This window comes from Triticum urartu, chromosome 5A (assembly GCF_056163025.1).
Source record: "Triticum urartu cultivar PI428250 chromosome 5A, HENAU_Tu73, whole genome shotgun sequence".
Taxonomy (NCBI): Eukaryota; Viridiplantae; Streptophyta; class Magnoliopsida; order Poales; family Poaceae; genus Triticum; species Triticum urartu.
The window spans coordinates 113553446-113575057 of record NC_141877.1 but is presented as its reverse complement, the minus strand read 5'-3'; the positions used below and the strand labels follow the sequence as shown (position 1 = coordinate 113575057).

The following is a 21612-nucleotide window of genomic DNA, read 5'->3' as shown; positions in this document are numbered from 1 at the left end:
GACATAGCAATAGAGCGAACAACTAGCAAGCAAAGATAGAAGTGATTTCGAGGGTATGGTCATCTTGCCTGCAAAGTTCTCAGAGTTGACGAAAGCTTGATCCTCATTAGCGTACTCAACAGGTTCCTCGATCACATACTCATCTCCCGGCTCTACCAAAAGCAAGAACACAAGCAAAGGACCAACAATTAATCACGGTGCAATGCACAAGCAACATGATGCAAAACATGGCATGATATGTGAGATGTGATATGCAATGCATATGCGTGCTCCGGAAGGAAAAGGATGAACAAGGCATCATCTTGGCAAACCAAGTGTGCCACTAGAAATATGAGATTATTTCGGTCGAAATCAATATAAAGATCACCGGAATCGGATGCACGGTTTGCAAATGGCAAGCAAAACAAGAATGGCACAATTCTGCGGTTAACAACACGATGCCATCTACAATGCAACAAGAAACTAAGCTACTGCACTCCAACGTAGCAACAAAGCATATGGCAGTGATGTACTCAGAATGCTTGACAAAACATGAACACTGAGCTACGGCTAAATAACACAAGAGCAGGTTCAAAAAAGCATGGCAAAAGTGCAAAAGATATCAGCTTCACAGGCTGTGAAAATACTAACATGCCAGAAATAACATCAGCAAGCCATGTTTAGAGCAAGCAAACAATATGCTACAGGAACATATTATAGCAATACAAGGCATGGCATGAATCTACTAAATGCATAGAACAAAATTCCCTTAGTGATCATGAGCCAAAAAGACACAGAAGATATGATGGCACCCATGTAAACATAGCAAGTTTTATTAACAGTTTCAGACTTAGCAGAAAACAGATAATGGCATAAACAGAATTATGAAGACAACTTTGCGAGCTCAAATCACTCATCACAAAGCCTTGCATGAAAAAACAAGCATATCAACAGCAAGATGACATGTTCATGAAGCTAACCATGGCAAGAGCAAGTTTATAACATGCATGGATCAACTACAACAACCATGGCAAAATTGATTAGCATGTAAACAGCATGCCAGGAACATTTTATAGCAAAAGTAGAGCAAGATGGATAGGGCACTCCATAATTGCAAACATGGGCATGGATGGATAGAGCATAACCATATGTCCAGAACATCCTTACTGAAGCAACTCAAAACAAGCAAGGATCTCACTGTAGCATCATGTTTACATGGCATCAAAATAACAGCAGGAAAATGACTTAGCAAAATCCTAAGACCCTGAAATCAGCAATATCACGAAAGCTACTTAGCATGCTTGTGCTAGTCACCACAAAGATCACAAAAATACATGGCAAGCACCCCTGTAAAGATGGCATGGCATAGATCAAAGCACATGTAGAGCTAATGCCCATATGAAGCACACAACAAATGTGACAAAAATGCCAAATCCTCATATTGATGCACACAACAAATGTGACAAAAATGCCAAATCCTCATACTCTGATAAGTAACAGCACCTAACAATTTATAGCACTCTTGCATCAATGATTTGGGCATCAATATAAACTCAAACAAGCATGCCACAATGGAATGAAATGAAGAGCATATCACAATGAACATTTTGATATCTTATATGCACATGAACCGGAGCTGCGGTCATGGAGTTATGATGCAATGAACAGAGGCATAAAAACATCACAAAAAAGGACTTAGAGAAAAACAACCTCTCAAAAAAGTCAACTGGGCGAGATGGATCGGGATGGCGCTATATGGGTCGACCCGGGGTGTTTGGTTCGCGGGGTTGGTGGATCTGATCTCGGCGACCGGATCCGGCCGGAGTGGAGCTCCCGCGAGCTCCGACGACGACGGGGACGATGGGGAGGCGCGGACCGTGATGTAGAGGTGGCGGGGCCGGCGAGGGATGGCGGCGCGGCGTCGCAGGGATCCGGGCGGCGCGTTTCGGCGGTGGCGCGGTGACGGAAGGACGCGGCGGCGGCCGAAGGGCGAGGTGGCGGCGGGCGGACGATGCGGCAGGGTGGTCGGCGCGCTGGTGAGTGGAGGAGGGAGGCGATGGTGATGAAGTGGCGGCCTCGGATTGGGAGGAGGGACGTGGCGGCGGCGGCTGGACGTGTCCGGTCACCGGGCGGACATGTCCGGCCACGCGAGGAGGGTGGATCTAGGGTTCATCTGCGCGGAAATTCGGGGAGGGGCACCTATTTATAGATAGAAAGAGGTAGGAGTGTCCAAATGGAGTGTAGTTTTCGCCCACACGATCGTGATCCGATGACGGAGGACATGGAAGAGGTTTGGATGGGTTATTGGGCCGTTTTGGAGGGGGGTTGAGCTGCAACACAAAAGAGGCTACCGCGGTTACCCGGTTAACCGTTGGAGCATGAAACGGACTCCAAATTGAACGAAATTTGACAGGCGGTCTACCGGTGGTGTACCAAGGCCACTTGGCAAATCCCGGTCCATTCCAAGAACGTTTAACACCCGCTCACGAAAAGAGACAAGAGAGGACGTCAGTGCACGTAGGAGTGTCGGATTGCAAAACGGACAACGGGGAAAATGCTCGGATGCATCAGATGAACACGTATGCCAATGCGATGCACATGATGACATGATATGAAATGCATGACATGAACAAAATTCAAAACAAAGACAAAACCCAACCACGACGGGAATCTCATAACTTAAAGCCGGAAATGGCAGAGTTGGAGTTACAAATATGGCAAGTTACATCCGGGGTGTTACATAGCATGTCATATTTTAATGAGTGCTCACAATTGCAAAAGATGTCCAAGATAGTATATTTATATGTGAAATCTCTCTTCCTTCAATATTCTTTCATGAATTGTTCAAGTGACCAATTCTGTGTTTGCTAACTTCCAATAAGTTTACTACCTATACTTATTATGTGTGAAGTCATTACTCCCCATGTTGTAAGGATATGAAACGTATATAAATTCAGATTTATGATATTCAATTCATTCAACCATTTACTCATAGGATATATGTGAAGCACGTGAGTAAATGACAAACTACTCCAAAAAGATATAAGTGAAGAATACTGAGTAGTCAAATAATTAACTAGCCATGGGAGGATTCCCTTTTTTTCATTCAATATTTTAGCTCCAATGATTTTAGTCAAACAGCAAGTAAAATTGAACATGCGCTCCAAGCAAAACACATATCATGTGACAAATAAAAATATAGCTCCGAGTAGGGTATACCGATAGTTTTGAAGACGAAAGAGGGGATGCCTTCCGGGGCATCCCCAACCTTAGGCGCTTGAGTCTTCCTTGAATATTACCTTGGGGTGCCTTCGGCATCCCCAAGCTTAAGGTCTTTCCACTCCTTATTCTCCTCATATCGATATCTCACCCAAAGCTTCAAAACATTGATCACACAAAACTTAACGGAACTTCGTGAGATAGGTTAGTATGATAAAGAGTAAACCATTCACTTTGTTACTGTCAAAGACAAGGTTTATAATTGTTCTCACACAATGCCTACTGTACCAAATCATTTCTACATTTTATATTGAGAAATATAAGCCATAGAAACTAGAAAACAAGCAAACTATGCAACAAAAACAGAATCTGTCAGAAACAGAATAGTCTGTAATGATCTGAATAGTAACCATACTTATGCTACTCCAGAAATTATGAAATAAATTGGTGGACGTGAGGAATTTTTCTATTAATCTTCTGAAAAATAATCAACTCAATCACACTCTTTTGTAAAAAAAAATGTTAGCTAATCTTGCGAGCGCAAAGTTTCTGTTTTTTACAGCAAGATCACATTAACTTTCACCCAAGTCTTCCCAAAGGTCTTACTTGGCATTTTATTGAAAAAAGCTATAATACATGATTACTACAGTATCTTAATCGTGTAAACACACAAAAACAGTAAGGGTGAATATTGGGTTGTCTCCCAGCAAGCACTTTTCTTTAATGCCTTTTAGCTAGGCATGATGATTTCAATGATGCTCACATAAAAGATAAGAATTGAAACATAAAGAGAGCATCATGAAGAATATGACTAGCATCTTTAAATCTAACCCACTTCCTATGCCTAGGGATTTTGTGAGCACATAATTTATAGAAACAAGAATCAACTAGCATAGGAAGGCAAAACAAGGATAACTTCAAAACTTTAAGCATATAGAGAGGAAACTTGATATTATTGCAACTCCTACAGAAATGTATTCCTCCCTCATAATATTTTTCAATAGCATCATGAATGATTTCAACAATATAACCATCACATAAAGCATTATTTTCATGATCTACAAGCATAGAAGTTTTTCTACTCTCCACATAAGCAAAATTCTCCTCATTCGGAATATTGGGAGCAAACTTCTTCTAAATCCACTTTAGATGATAGTATTATTCATACTCCAAAAGATATAAGTGAAGTTCATGGAGCATTCTACAATTAATATAGACTAACGAATATCCAAGCTCAAAATATATAAGTGAAGCACACGAAGCATTCTATAAAACCATACTCAAAAGATTTAAGTGAAGCACAATGAGCAATTCTATAAGATCATACTTAAAAGATATAAGTGAAGCACATGAAGCATTCTATAAATCAATGAAGGGCTATCTCATACTGGCGTGGTTCTTAAAGGAAAAACAAAAAAACACAAAGGACACAAATCATGTGAACAAAACAAAAACCAAGGTATACCAATAATTGTTGAAGAAGAAAGATGGGATGCCAACGGGGGCATCCCCAAGCTTATATGCTTGAGTATACTTAGAATATTTACTTGGGGTGCCTTGGGCATCCCCAAGCTTGAGCTCTTGCCTCTCTTTATTCTTCTCACATCGGTAACTCCTCGTTCTTCGAACATTTCATCCACACAAAACTTTAACAAAAACTTTGTGAGATCCGTTAGTATAATAAAGCAAATCACTACCTTTAGGTACTGTTGCAAATTCATTCCAATTTCATATTAGAAAATCTACTGTATTCGAACTTCCCCATGGTTCATACCCCCCGATACTACCCATAGATTCATCAAAATAAGCGATCAACACATAGAAAACAGAATCTGTCAAAAACAGGACAGTCTGTAGTAATCTAGAAGTTTAGTAAACTTCTGTAACACCAAAAAATTCTAAAAATATGAAAATTTAAACAATTTTTACATAAGTAATGTATAAAAAGTTTCAGACCCATTTGACTTTCCAGTAAAAATAAATAAAATCACGCGCTACAGCCAAAGTTTCTGTTTTTGTACTGTACCTAGTAAACAAGCAATCTAACATCCTAAAACCGAAGCTTGGCACATTATTTCTATAATACAATGGATATATACAAGGGGGTAATTATTTTCAGAGAAGCTTCCATGAAATTTTTTACATTGTTTCCATGAGCATGAACACAAGTGTTCAAGGTCGACCCTCACTTCTCCAATGCATAATCTTTCAATCACTTCTCTTATTGAAAAACTTTTTAGGTACGAGAGGCAAGTAATTTTTTTGTATTTTCATTCTTTTAATTTTTTGTATGTTTCACCCACAACTAAACAGAAACAAAAATGAAAAACAAAATCTACTTAGTGAAGAAAGCAAACAAGCACACATGAGAATATCAACCCCACGCTATTGCTCCCCGGCAACGGCGCCAGAAAAGAGCTTGATAATCCCCAGGTGCAGAGAATCGTCATAGCAATTCTCAAAGGTGGAAGTGATAAGTATGGAGTGTCGAACCCACGAGGAGATAAAGGTAAGATCAATATTCTGTCAAGTCCGATTTGCCACTGATATGACTCTACGTACATCGAACGTTTGCTTCCAACTAGAAACGAGAAATAAAGCTATGTTGTGGGTATGAAGAGGATAACTTTGCATGATATCGGAGAGATAAAATATAAAAGTAGGTGTTGTTATCATAAAGCTAGAATATATTACTAAATATTATAAATAGAGAGTGTGGAATAATGATGGATCGGTGTGCGGAATTGTCTTAGCCAATTGTTAACAAGACCGGTAGTCGTCATTGCAATTTCATATGAGGGAGAGGCATAAGCTAACATACTTTATCTTCTTGGATCATATGCACTTATGATTGGTACTCTAGCAAGCATCCGCGGCTACTAAATATCATTAAGGTAAAACCTAACCATAGCATTAAAGCATCAAGTCCCCTTTATCCCATACGCAACAACCCCCTTACTCGGGTTTATGCTTCTGTCACTCAAGCAACCCACTATAAGTGAATCATGAATGTATTACAACACCCTACATCGAGAATCCCTCACGCTTGCGCGACACGAAGGGCACAATAGGACAGCACCAAAAGAAAACATACAACGCATACCAATCTAGATCATCAATCAACCCAAAGACAAAGGATATCTACTCAAAACATCATAGGATGGCAACACATCATTGGATCATAATATGTGGCATAAAGCACCATGTTCAAGTAGGGATTACAACGGGGTGTGCGAGAGTGGACCGTGTAAAAGATATGAGGATGGCGATGTTGATGAAGACGATCACCGCGGCGATGATTCCCCTCCCGATGGCACTCCGGCGCCACCAAGAGAGAGGAAGAGAGGTTCTCCCCCTTGTGATTCCTCCTCCATGGCCTCCCCCTGGATGGGGAGAGGTTCTCCTTCTGGATCTTGGCCTTCATGACGATGATGGCCCCTCCAGGATCCTCCTCCATAGCCTCCGATGATGATGGCCCCCTCCGAGAGGGTGCCAGAGAGGGCCTAGATTGATTTCTCGTGTCTACAGAGGCTTGCGGCGGCGTAACTTCCGATCTAGGTTTCTTTCTGGAAGTTTGGGTATATATAAGTGGTGTTGGAGTCGGGAACAAGTCAGGGGGGGTCCCCGAGGCGGCCATGAGATAGGGGCCGTGCCCAGGGGGTAGGGCGCCCCCACCCTCGTGGTGGCTTAGGGAATCCTCTGGTCCACCTCCGGTACTCCATGGGCCTCTTCTGGTCCAAAAACAATCTCCGTGAATTTTCAGGCCCATTGGACTCCGTTTGATTTTCCTTTTCTGCGATACTCAAAAAACAAGGAAAAAACAGAAACTGACACTGGGCTCTAGGTTAATAGGTTAGTCCCAAAAATCATATAAAACAGCATATAAAGGCCCATTAAACATCTAAGATGGATAATATAATAGCATGAATACTTCATGAATTATAGATACGTTCGAGACGTATCAGCGCGCCCCCACCCTCGTGGATGGTGGCTGGCCCCCCTCTGGTGCTTTCTTCGCTCAATATTTTTAATATATTCCAAAACTGACTTTCGTGGAGTTTCAGGACTTTTGGAGTTGTGCAGAATAGGTATCTAATATTTGCTCCTTTTCCAGCCCAGAATCCCAGCTGCCGGCATTCTCCCTCTTCATGTAAACCTTGTAAAATAAGAGAGAAAAGGCATAAGTATTGTGACATAATGTGTAATAACAGCCCATAATGCAGTAAATATCGATATAAAAGCATGATGCAAAAATGGATGTATCATTAACTTGTCCCTCCTCCCACTCATCCTGTTCAGAAGCAGGCTCGACGGGGTCTTCGGGATCTTCGGCATCGTCCAGAGTGTTATTGTCTCCGGTGCCGGTATTGCTGTCCTTTTCACGGCGCGACTTTGAGCGGCAATGCTGACATCGACGTTTTGGTGGTGCCTTGACGGGCTTGTTCTCGCTCGGATCCTTCATGCCGTCGTCGTCATCCTTTTTAGGTGTATCCACTATATACACATCGTATGTGGAGGTGGCCGTCCAACGCCCAGTAAATGGCGGGTCTTCGCCTGGTTTGTCTCCGGCATCATCATCCGTATTGTCAATGTCTTTGGAGGCGTAATCTAGCATGTTGGTTAAGTCCTCGACAGTGGCAATTAATTGGGTGGTGGGTGAAGGAGTCCTGGACTAAGGGGTCCTCGGGCGTCCGGCCTGTTATCTATTGGGCCGGATTGATGGGCTGTGAAGACATGAAGGCCGAAGACTATACCTGAGTCCGGATTAGGCTCTCCTTGGCGTGGAAGGCAAGATTGGCGACCGACTATGAATATTCCTTCTTATGTAACCGACTCTATGTAAACCCTAGATCCCCCCGGTGTCTAAATAAACCGGAGGGGATAGTCCGGATAGGACACATTCATTACCATAGTCATACAGGCTAGGCTTCTAGGGTTTAGCCATCGTGATATCGTGGTAGATCAACTCTTGTAACACCCATATTCATCAATATCAATCAAGCAGGATGTAGGGTATTACCTCCATAGAGAGGGCACGAACCTGGGTAAACATTGTGTCCCCTGTCTCCTATTACCATCGAACCCGAGATCCGCCGTTTTTGACACCGACATTGGTGCTTTCATTGAGAGTTCCCCTGTGCCGTCCACAAAAGGTTCGATGGCTCCTTCAATCATCTACAGCGACACTGTCCAAGGAGAAACTTTCCTCCCCGGACAGATTTTCGTGTTCGGCGGCTTCGTACTATGGGCCAACTCGCTTGGCCATCTGGAGCAGATCGATAGCCACGCCCCTAGGCACCAGGTCAGGTTTGGAAGCTTGAACTATGTCGTGGATATCCGTGGAGACTTGATCTTTAATGGATTTGAGACCACAGCGATCGCTCCCCCTCGCTCCGATAAACATGACCTAAATCTGTCACCGGATCACATCCAGCGGATGGTCCCTACTGCTGCAACAGCCTTAGAACCGGAGCAAATCATGCCATCCGAAGCAACAGAGTCCCCGGCGTTGGAGCCACACACGGACTCGCACCTCGCGCTATCTACGTCAATGGAACTCCGGATTTGTTTCCGGCTATGAGTTCTGAGCCGGGTACGATTGCGGACACCGAGCTGGATCGGTTAATGATTTTCGAATTTAGCACCGCAGACATCTTCCAACATTCACCCTTGGGTGATGTGCTAAACTCTTTAAAGAACTTGTCCTTGGAGAAGGACTCATAGCCGAACTATGTTTGGTTCGAGCCAGAGGCTGATGATAGTTTTGTTTCCCATCCGCCACCCACTTCATAGCCACTATCGATGATTTAACCGACGTGCTTGATTACAGCTGCGAAGACATTGACGGTATGGAAGACGGTGCCGACCAGGAGCAAGGCCAAAACCCGCCATTTACTGGACGTTGGACGGCCACCTCTTCGTACAATGTGGACATGGTTGACACACCTAAAAAAGCGAGCGACGATGACAAAGGAGATCCAGTTGCGAATAAACCTCCTGAGACACAGTCTAAGCGCCGGTGCCCTAAACGCCACTCTAAGCCTCGTCGCTCAAACGACGGGAATACTGGAACCGGAGAGAATAGTACCCCAAGTGATGCCGAAAATAACGAAGACCCTGTCGGGGCTGCATCCGAACAGGAGGATCAAGACAACGGGCAAGATAACCCTGATAATCAGACCATGCCCAATGACTCAGACGATGATAGTTATCATCCTGTCTCCGAGGATGATGAGAGCCTTGGCAATGAGTACTTCATCATGCCTGAGGCACCCCTCGAGCAGGAGCGCTTCAAGCGCCAGCTAATAGCCACCGCGAAAAGCCTGAAGAAGAAGTTGCAGCAGCTTCAAGCCGATCAAGACCTGCTCATTGATAGGTGGATTGATGTCCTGGCAGCCGAAGAATACGACCTCAAGCGCTCAGCCAAGAGTTACCCAAAGCATAGACTGCTACCTCAGTTCGATGAGGAGGCACTAAATCCCATACCTCCCTCACACAATGCGGACCGACCACCACGCGGTCGGGATAGTGCGGCGGATCGACCTCCCGCGGTCGGGATAAAGCGGCAACTCAGGCCGAACAACAGCCCGCCCCACGACCTCGCAAAAACAGGGACAGAACAGCTCGGGACCATACATATGACCTTCGGCAGGAGGTGGATAGCAGAGCAGAACACACCAGATCAATCTATGGATCGGGAGGACGCTTCCCAACTCGGGATGACGGCTACCTATTAGGGCGTGACAAACCTAGTCACACCCGGGCCGATAACCGCAGACGCACTCCATTGGATGTGCGCCGTGATGCGGCCTGATATAGAGGCGCCGCACACCCTCTCTGCTTTACAGATGAGGTGCTGGATCACGAATTCCCCGAGGGATTCAAGCCCGTCAATATTGAATCATACGATGGAACAACCGACCCCACAGTATGGATTGAGGACTTTATTCTCCACATCCACATGGCCCGGGGAGACGACCTCCACGCCATCAAATACCTCCCACTGAAGATCAAAGGGCCAGCTAGACACTGGCTTAATAGCCTGCCCGAGAATTCCATCGGCAGCTGGGAGCATCTGAAATAGGCCTTTCTTGAGAACTTCCAAGGTACATATGTCCGGCCACCCGATGTCGATGACTTAAGCCATATAGTTCAACAACCTGGAGAATCAGCCAGAAAATTCTGGACTAGGTTCCTAACCAAAAAGAACCAGATCGTTGACTGTCCGGATGCCGAAGCCCTAGCGGCCTTTAAACACGGCATCCATGAGGAATGGTTAGCACCTTACCTCGGCCAAGAAAAGCCGAAGTCCATGGCAGCCCTTATGGAACTCATGAACCGCTTTTGCGCGGGAGAGGACAGCTGGCTGGCTTGTAGCAAAAACACAGCCAGTGAGACAGGCCCTTCCGAGGCCAAGAACAGCTCCCGAAAGATCCGGCGCAACAGACACAAACGCCGAAGCAATGGCGACAACACCGATGACACCACCGTTAACGTCGGATTTAGCGGCTCCAAGTCCGGACAGCGAAAGAAGCCCTACAAAAGGAACAGCGAAGGACCATCCAGCCTGGATCACATACTCGATCGTTCATGCCAGATACATGGTACCCCAAACAAACAAGCCAATCACACCAACAGAGACTGTTGGGTTTTCAAACAAGCTGGCAAGTTAAATGCCGAAAATAAAGAAAAGGGATCACAAAGTGAGGACGAGGACGAAGAGCCCCGGCAGCCGAACACCGGCTGGCAGAAGAAATTCCCCCCTCAAGTCAAAACGATGAACATGATATACGCTACACACATCCCCAAAAGGGAGCGCAAGCGAGCACTTAGGGACGTCTACGCGGTGGAGCCAGTCGCCCAAAAATTCAACCCGCGATCGTCATTCCCGATCACCTTCGATCATCGAGATCATCCAACTAGTATCCGGCATGGAGGTTCAGCCGCACTGGTCCTCGACCCAATCATCGACGTATTTCACCTAACACAAGTCCTAATGGAAGGCGGTAGCAGCCTCAACCTGGTCTATCAGGATATAGTGCGGAAGATGGGCATTAATCCCTCTCGAACCAAACCCACAAAGACTACCTTTAAAGGAGTCATACCAGGCGTTGAGGCCTGCTGCATGGGCTCAATCACGCTGGAGGTGGTCTTCGGTTCCCCGGAAAACTTCCGAAGCGAGGAGTTAATCTTCGACATTGTCCCCTTCCGCAGTGGCTACCACGCATTACTCGGACGAACCGCGTTTGCTAGATTCAACGTGGTACCACAATATGCTTATCTCAAGCTGAAGATGCCCGGTCCACGCGACGTCATAACAGTCAATGGAAACACAGAACGCTCCCTCCGGACAGAGGAGCACACCGCCGCCCTAGCAGCAGAGGTACAAAGTGACCTTCTCAAGCAGCAGCATAGTCTGGTTGCCGAGCCCCTGGACATCATTAAGAGGGTGCGGACCACGCTGCAACAGGACAGCGCGGCTCGTCAAGAGCTCAATTAGCAATTAGGCCTTCGTCCCAATCCCGACGAGGTAGTGGCATTCATACCACGCATCCATAACTGCGCACTCAAAATTCCATGGGCATCGATGGAGGCACAAGCTATCCCGGGATCCACGGTTCGGCTAGACCGATCCCGGACACACATATAACTTTACTATCTCTTTTTACCTTGTTTCAGATTTCTCCTATGGGGGCCTCCTTGGACGGCCTGATTAACAATCCCGTCAAAGGACAAACACACCGGAGCACTGGCATACATGGGAAGCCCTAGAGGCTAACCGTTCTTCAGGACCCACGCACAGTCCACCTTCGGGTATGGCATGTCAAATAGCCGGTTGCTTATTGCATTATTTTGTACCAATGTGCTTGGACGAATTAACCCAACTATAATGGAAACAGTTTATGAGCCAAGTTCAAGGGCTCCGGACCCTATCTCTGTTCTTCCTCTGTTTTCCTTTATATTACTTATTTCTTAGCAGTCGTACAATCTGGTACGTATCATATTTTCCAGGGGCTCTCCATCGCCCCATGATACGGCAACAAAGTCCGAACAATCCCTAAAGATAAGTTCGGCACCCCAAATTTAGCATTATATGCATTGGCTCCAAATCATGTCTTTGGTCAATAGTTGCGTTGCCCGGCTCCTGTGCTTACTACCCTACGTTCCGCTAAATCGGCTAGGGTAGTAAAGGGAGAACTACTGCGATTGTGCCCTGGCCTTGACCAGATGAGCACCTCAGTCGAGAAAGCCAAAAACTGATTGTCATGATACAGCGAGAGACAGTCAACTGTTCGCGGGTCACAAACCGTTGGAGATTTTTTCCGCATTATGCGAAAGATCGGCACTTCCCGATCAGATGCTAACAGCCCCTGGTTCGAACCAGGGGCTGCACCTACGCTTTATTATAAAACTCCTATGGCTAAGTGAGGGTGTTTAAGCCGTACAGTCTGATTGCCTTGTTCATTGCGCTAAACAACTCCTTCAAGGACCATACAATTGGATCAAGCTTGTTTAGATTCCATCCCGAACACCTTCGTACTACCTACGTGAGGCCAGAAGCCGATGACTGGCCAACCCTCAGATTACATACAAATCGGCCGCACAGGAGGAAACAATTCAAAGCATAACAATATTACATTACAAAATAGGCTTTGTTCCCATAATACAAGGCAAAGGTAAAATGAATACATTTATTCAAATACAATATCCTGCGAACATTGTGCGGCCGCAAGGCGAGAACCCTCCAAAACATCTGCAAAATACTGTTCGGGTGTGCGGTGTTCCTTGCCCTCCGGTGGCCCTCTAGTCACCTCGACGGCGTCCATCTTCGACCACCACATCTTGAAACGCGCGAAGGCCATGCGCGCACCTTCAATACTGGTCGAGTGCTTGACGACGTCCAGCCGAGGACAGGCGCTCACCATTCACCTCACGAGTCCGAAGTAGCTGCTTGGCATAGCTTCGGCTGGCCATAGCCGGATTATAAGATCCTTCATGGATAGTTCGGCCACCCTATGCAGCTCCACCAGGTGTTTCATCTGATCGGTGAAGGACACGAGATACTCTGGTGCCACATACTGCGACCAGAATAGCTTCTCCGTAGAACCCCCTCCTTCGGCTTGGTAGAACTCCGGGGCGTCTGATACACTGCGTGGTAAATCCGCAAATGCTCCTGGGGAACTCCGAACCCGGGTTAGTAAAATGTATTGCTTCTCCGCATACTTGCTTTGCAACTTAAATGCCTTACCCGCCGTGATCTTCTTGGCCTCCTGGATCTCCTGGAGGGTAGCCTGGGCCTCATTACGTGCGGTCTCCGTGCTCTGACGAGCATGGGCGAGTTCGGTCCCTTGAACCAACACATCATGCTCCAAGGCTTCGCATTTCTTGACCGCATCCTGGAGCTCCTGCTAGATATCTTTGACCCGGGCCTTGCACTTCTTACGGGCGGCTTGCTGCTGGACAGCCTTCTCCTCGGCCCCGCCCAGGGCATTCTTCAAGGCCTCGACCTCGGTCGCGGCTCCTGCACATATTACGACAAATCGGTCAATATCCAGTGCCTATCCTTTCTAAACACACAGCAAGTCGTCACTCACCTTGCTTCTCCTGGAGCCGAACCTTAACCTCACCGAGCTCGTTCTCGGTCCGCTCCAGCCTCTGCCTCAGATCAGAGACTTTGGCAGCATGGGAGGTCGCGGCCAACAGTGACGCCTGCTTATTCATACATATTACGTTAGTCTCCTACAACAGAAAGATTGATCCTCTATCTGGTTCTTCTTTCCGATCACCGGACAGTGTCTTAGGGGCTACTATCTACGCGAGGTTTTTCTCTTTCTTACCTCGAAACTTGTCAACAGGCTGTTGTAGGCTTCATTCAGTTCACTCTTGGCAGACTGAATCTTCTCGATCACCGCACCCATAAGGACATGGTGCTCGCCCACGACATAGGCACTTCGAAGCGCCTCCATTAGGTTATCCGGCACCCCTGGATGGACAAGGGCCACCGGTGGAAGCGGCGCATCCCCCTCCTTTAAAACGGGTTGCTCGCCTGACTCCGGAGCCATATGGGCCTCCAGAATCGTATTTGGCTGAGGGCTGAACTGAATATCGCCCTCTACGCCAATCTCCATGGGGATCGGCTCCCCCATGTGTCCGGCAGTGGAGGTCTCGCCCTGTGGCGCCTCCCGGACAGCGTCCTGGGCTCTTCCCCGCTTCGGAGCGGTCCTCCGGGATAACACCTCGGTGTCGTCCCTGGCCCCGGGGGAATAAGCAGGCGGTGGCGACATGCTCGCCATCTCCGACGGAGCCAGCAAACCTCCAGATGAGGATCGCTGGGTAAGGTCGCGGTCCGGACAACAATAGCACAATTAACTATGTCATAATAATAAAGAGAAAGGGCCGGATGTGCGCATGAGAGAGCCGTGTCACTTACGATGCGGCCTGGGGCTTAGCGCGGGGGCGTCTCTCCGGACTACTATCAACGTCCCACGCGGTTTTTACCGCTGGGACGCTTTCCCCCTTAATGGGCGTGTCCGCCTCCGGATGCGCCGAAGCCGCCCTCTTCTTCTTCCTCTCCTCAGGGGGAGGGTTGTTTTCCTCCTCCTCCTCTTCATCGCCGTTGTCCTCAGGGATAGAGGAATGGGCTTCGTCATCTTCGGATGTCATTTCTGAAGTGCCCTTACGACGGGGGCCACCCTTGGCCCCCTTGGCCTTCTTCTTGGCCTTTTTCTCTGGCGCCTTACACTACTAGGGAAAAGGCTAGCAGTAGCGCGGGTTTTAGGTGTATCAGTAGCGCAGTGACCGGCGCTACTAATAAGGCGCTACAGCTAACACGTAGTAGTAGCGCATGCTCACCAGCGCTACTGCTACACAAGTGTAGCAGCAGCGCACTTAATGGAAGCTCGCTACTAATAATAGCTATAGCGCGCTTCTCCTGTGCACGCTACTACTACTGCCGCGCTGCTGCTAACTGTTCTCCACTCGCTACTGCTAATTTTAGTAGTTTTTTGTTTTTTTGGCATATATGTTTTGTATTTGAACATGCTTTATAGAAGAATCTTTAGCACATACAAATGTCATCATGATACACATACAAATGCCTGCAAGACCACAAATGTAATCATAGCATATACATAGAAATAGTCTCATCATAATCATCATCCAACACAAAGTGGTATCTTGTCATCATCTCGAAAATAGCGATACATGCAAGTCTTGAATACTTGCAACTACAACGTCATCCATCTAAACAAAGGTATACGCGAGAGCTATCACTATGAGTGAGAGCGGAACTATGCAGTGCATGAGGTGGCGGTTACGAGTCCTCTCTCGCGCTAGCGTGAACCTCAAGTAACTAGCTTCTCCTTCTTGTCTGCTTTTGAAGCCTTTATGGCTGGCGCCCGAGAACCCATTCACTTGCGCCTGACACTCATGCCACTCGTTGTACACCCTCGGAATCTTCCCTTTGTACATGACATAGAACATCCATCTCGCCATCAAGAAACTAGGTACCTGTTAGAGATGCATGTTCATGAAGAGGATGTACAATCATATATATGCAACAAAATATACTAGAGCAACACCGAAAAACAAAGGGTTAGCAACTAGATGCAACATACAGTATGCAAATTAATTAACTAGAGGTGCGCAGGTCATCATACGCAAACTAACAAAGTAGAGTTACGCAAGTTCGGCAGGGACCATGGACATCACAAAGTTTCATCCCTACAAAAAGTATACAAGTTCAACCGACACATATCATCATCATCAGCATCATAAATCACTAGAAGTTCCATCCTTCCATATCATCGAGGATGGACCCTAGCTTCTTGAACGGCGTGAGGTCTAGACGTTGCATGCCTATGCGAGTTGAGACGTCAGCTCGCGATATAGGGCCGTGGTGGAACATCCCCTTCTCATCGATGACTTCTTTCATGATGATCGTCGCAATGTTGCTTTGGATGTGAAAGAAGTCATCTCTAAGTTTATAATCCGCTTCTCCATGAGATTCTAGCCACTTGTGGATATGGTCATCATTTCTGCTTTTCATGCGAAGCTTTTGGTGATCCGTGTTGAACTGAATCATGAGATGGACGATGTAGAATCCATCCTTCTTGCTTGGTTTTGGGACATGGATGCAGGAGAAGTTAGTTTTATGCGCGAAACCCATCTTCTTGTTCCTTTGTTTCCTGATCTGCATGTGGCCACCTCTAATGTTGAAGCCTTGGAGAGCATCATCTAGAATATTCATTATGTGGGTGTAGTCTTTTTTTCTCGTAGTCTCTGGAAGGGTCAAAATACACGGCGTGGGAGACTTGCGGGTAAAGAACGATAAGGACGGCGCGCCCGTTGCTGCGGGGAAAAGACACCTCAAATTATTCCCCATATGAGAGAGAAGGAATGATTGAAATGTACGAAAGGGTTGTTCGGAACTGACTTACTTTGGATGATAAGGCACGAGGACAATTTCCCGGTCCTTATTCTGTACCATGAAGTTTTGGAGGTACTCCCTAGCAGTTTCATGCTCAAAGTCGCCGAGACTCAAGAAAGACTCATGCATGTAGTACGGATCCGCCACACAGATTTGCGAGACTTCTTCACTCTTCATGACAGAGCTCATATGTAGCGCAAAAAGGCGGACAATTGTAAAATCGAGCCGCCTTGTCAGAAACATCTCAAAGATATGGTCAAACCGCAGGAAGAACACCTCCGCGGGCCATGTGTCGACGTACCACTTCCCCTCAGGCACATGAGCCGCGTATGTCGGATATCCTGGATCCTTTGAGGCTAGTAGGCTTTTCTCAGTCGATAGCACATGGTCGTGCAGTCTCCTGAGATCCCCTGATAGTGCCTCCAGCGGTTTCGGTGGTAGCATCGGCTCACCCGTGAGATGGAACATGGCCGCACCTTTCACGGGTACACGCTCTTCAGAATGCATCGTCTGGCTCCTTTGTGCTCTGGCTTGTTTGGAGGCAGTTATCTTCCCCGATCTCTTCCTCTCCTTTTTCTTGGGCACACCTTCCAGACCCTTCCTTAACCCCTGCCCCAGGGTTCCCGGGCTAAGCACTGTATGATCCCCAGATAGTTGAGCCTGTGTTGAGGCGACATCTTCAGGCGTGTCCTATGAGGAATTCATGAAGAGAGACTTTTTGCAATCCTTCCAACGACCTTCCTGCCCGGGCATATCATCCATATCCTCATTAGCATGCTGATAGCCCGATTCGTCATATGGTTGACTCATCAGATCTATGTCACAGTCATACGCGTTTGTATTGAGGAAACCCATAGGGTCGACCTCCGTCTCATCATCCATTCTCTGTTCTACAGGACTGATTACATCAACCAGTACTATTGCACCCCCTTCATCACGTCATCCGCCGCTCTCACTTGGCACTACAGGAGATGGTAATTGCGTAGGCGGGGTGGTGGTCTCCGCACATGCTTGTTGATGTGTGGTTATTGGTGTGCTCTCGGCCTGATCCAGACGAATAAGATTCTTCGGCCATAGCAGCACCCAACCCTTGCAGTTTCCTATCTGTGGCGGGGTCTCGTCGTCCTCTCCCACGGGATATACCAGAGGAGGCAAATGCTCATGCCCCGATTTCACACTGGACAAGTTAACCCTGAAGTGCCCAGCGGGGATCGGCTGGTTGTGGAACATGGGTTGCATGGGGTTCATTATCATCCCCTTTCCCACGTCCACCTTCTGGCCTTTGATCAAGTAGAGTATGGTGCACGGGGTTTCTTCGCCCTGCAAACACATATGTCTGTGGCGTAAAACATCCGAAAGGCAACGAAAATGGAATATTCTATATATATATACATATGTTGGTGCGACATGTAATTACCGTGACGGCGTCGAGCTCAGCCAAAGACGAAAGCCCACCTAGCGCGCCAGAGACTGAGGACGGGCTGCTATGAGCGGGAGCGACCGCGAGAGGAGGCCCGGTTGCGTGAGCAAGTGATGGTGCGGTGTTGTTGTTGTTCATGGAGATGCTCCCGGCGAAACTGGGCATAGGGAAATCATGTACCGTCTTGTCTGGATTTTCCTTCGTCCAGTTGATGATAGCTGGAACCAAGTTAGTAGCGAAATCATTTCTGCAGGCAGTTACAGCTGCATTGACTACCTGCTATAGCAACTCATTTTCTCCTCGGCTTTTTTTTTCCGCGTCCTCAGTTGCTTTTTTCTCGACCGCAAGCTTCACCTTTGCGTCGATGTCCGCCTGACTAAACTTCTTTTTCTGCTTCTTGGCCTCCGGGCCCTCGTTGTAAAACACCTTCCACGTGGCGCCGTCTCCAGCACCATGCACATGACCATATTGCGGCCGTTGGCCCAAAGGGAGTCCCTTAAGTTCGTTCAAGGCCCGGTTGAGAGGGGTGTCCCACTTGGGCCTCGTCGGAGAAGTAGGGCTTTCGGCTGCAGGCTGGTGATGCTTCTCCAGTAGTCTAATCAATTTCCTCGTGATCTGGTCCGTGTAAAAAACCTTTTTCTCCTTGTCCCACTTGTAGCGGGCCCTAATGAAGTCATGCTCCAAGGGGGTGGTGAACTTCACGAAGGGGTCTGGTAGACCCGCGGCTTCACGTTCCGCGTCCTCCTTATCCCATATGGGACTTTTACCGAGGTAGCCATGGCTTCTGAGGCGATGCTTCCCCATGTTCCTTTGTTGAAGGCTCTTGAATTTCGCAGCCTTAGCCTTGGCTTCCTCGGTAGCACAAGTGTCCTTGAACTTTTCGAACTCCTCTTCCGTAAGTGTCGGATTTTCCTCCAGAATCTTGGACAGGGGTTCGTCAGCCTCAATAGCTCGTTTCACCCTCCCTTTCCAGGAGGCCAAATCATTGGTAAGCATGACCATGGCGTGATTGTTAATCATTTTCATATTCGGATCATACCACGGTTGTTCTATGTTATCATCCCGGTCGGGGAACTTCAATCCACTACAAAAAAAATACACTTCTGTGATGATACATGTTTGTCACAGTAGGTCACTTTTTTTGTCATGCATGTACATCCAGGACAAATTTATGACAGAATCAAGATAGTCATAGATGTGCTGTCGTAGAAGTGTTCCATGACATTACCAAAATTATCATCACGGAAGTGTCCACTTCCATGACGATAAATCGCGCGTCACAGAAGTGCTTTCGTCAAGGGTGACCGACACGTGGCATCCATCGTAACGGAAGGCCGTTAAGCTATCGGGTCAGGTTTTGGATCCGATAACCCATTAACAGCCCCGACCAATGGGGATTTTCCACGTGTAAAATCATCATTGGCTGGAGGAAACACGTGTCGGCTCATAGTTGGGACAGATGTCAACCACTCATTCGACGGAAGGCGCCTATTATACGTCGACACGTGGCACGGCCCAACAGAGGCCCATTCCTGTGAAAAGGCTGGCCCGTTTGACTTGGTGAAAAGCTGGTAGGTCGGCCCATGGAAAGCCTGTTAACGGCCTGTTCGAATATAGCCAAATTACAGCCCGCTAACCCAAGTCCCGTTATGCCCTATCTGAATTAGGCCCAGTAGCGTCATCTAGGCCATCCAATATGATTCCAGCCCGTTTTCACTTCTGGTCCATGTATGGCCCATGACGTCTTTCGGCCCATATGAGGCCCTATGTAACTCTTGGCCTACTAACGGCCCGTGGTGAAACTGGCCCGTAATGAACAGTGTATCACTTTACACCCATTAACGGCCCGTGGTGAAACTGGCCCGTAATGAACAGTGTATCACTTTATACCCATTAACGACCCGTTATTCCGTTGGGCCGTTTCCAGCCCATGTTATCTTTCGGCCTTCTCAGAGCCCATTTATTCTTGGGCTCATTTCCAGCATTCGTTTACTTACGGCCCGTTACTGTCATTTTCTGCTTGTGGGCCAAATTCAGCCCGTGGTTACAGTCGGCCCGTTTGTGGTCCGTTAATACGTTGGGCCATTTTCATAGCGTCATCAAATACGGCCTATTAACGATGGCCCGTTATGGTCGGCCCATGAACGGACGATTCCAACTCTAGGCTGTTTACGGCCATAATGCGGCCTGTTATTGGCCCATGTTTGGCCATCGATCATACTGCCCGTATAAGGCCCATTGATGATACGGCCCGTAGAAGGCCCATTGTTTCTATGGCCCGTAGAAGGCCCACTGTTTCTACGGCCCGTAGAAGGCCCGCTGTTTCTACGGCCCATAGGAGGCCCAGTGTCACTACAGTAAATATTAGCCCATGGTTATTGTGGCCTAGTTTTAAAAAATAGGTTATTGCAGCCACTAGCAAACCGCGGAAAAAGAACTGCAATGACTAGAAGCAAACAAATAAACAAGACAACAAGGAAATAAATAAGCAAGCAACTTATGCTAGGCTATCACGGCTATCACACATATTACATCCACTGGGCATCAAAGTTCGCCACCAGTGCAAATAAACGCGCCGACAAAAGAATATACAAAACTAAGAGCACTTCAGAAGGCACTAGGCCTGGCCAGGTCGGGCCCCCCAAACAGCTGAAGAAGCTGAGTAGACCTTAGTTGTGTCAACGATAGATGCATCACCACTAGATTTAAGGCATGATGGTGCTCACGGCAGTCCTCTGACATCTTCATTGCATCTTTGACTTCAAGTCAGAGCTGAGCTGAAGCAAGCCTTTCCGCTTTAAGTCGAGACTGAAGAAGTCAAACTGCTTGAGGCAGCGACTGCACAGAGGTTGTCTCACACCTGCTGGTGAGTAGCTTCAACTCACTGTCTTCATCAAGACAGGACCTTGGGGTCATCTCGCTGTCCTCAAGATGGTTTGGCTCACTATCTTCCCTAAAGTTCTGCCTGGCATAAGAGATACGAGTCTGAAAGAGAAACAAGGAGACACGTAACAGGTTTCACAATTATATAAGCAAATAAATGGATCTGTTCTGCATAAGGAACATGTTTTTACAACTACAATTTGAAACTGGTAGTTGTTGCAAACGTCCAACCAGATGTAAACAGCAAAGCAAACAACAGTGGAGGAAATGATGCCTATCCAAATCTATACTAGAACAGAGTTTGAAGGCTTGAGAAGGATGAACTTACATTACATGTTAACACGGGCTGGACAAAGCCCTTCTCCATGTTGATGGAAGGATAATTCAATAAATTCCCTAAAGAAAATTCTTTATAAGCGTTGCCATTATTCTACATTTTGCAAAGAGTAAATATAGATCAAATAATATTGGAAGAAACAGAGGATAATGAAGCTCAGGTGCAGACTGATGATACATAATCAAATAGCAATTAATTAAGTACAGCGTTACAAGGCAAAAGGGAGAGAGGTACTGACAAGAGCAATGCAGAGCCCATGATTGTTTTGAGATCGTATGATCCTTTGAGCAAGGAGATTCATCCAAAATTAGTTTTCATACAAGAGAGAAGGTAAGGCACAAGCAG

The 21612-nt window shown here is 47.0% G+C and overlaps 1 pseudogene; it reads left to right on the top strand.

The window, feature by feature from the left end:
* Positions 1 to 9380: 9380 nt before the first annotated feature.
* On the top strand, positions 9381 to 11970 carry LOC147970504 (uncharacterized; annotated as a pseudogene).
* Positions 11971 to 21612: the final 9642 nt, after the last annotated feature.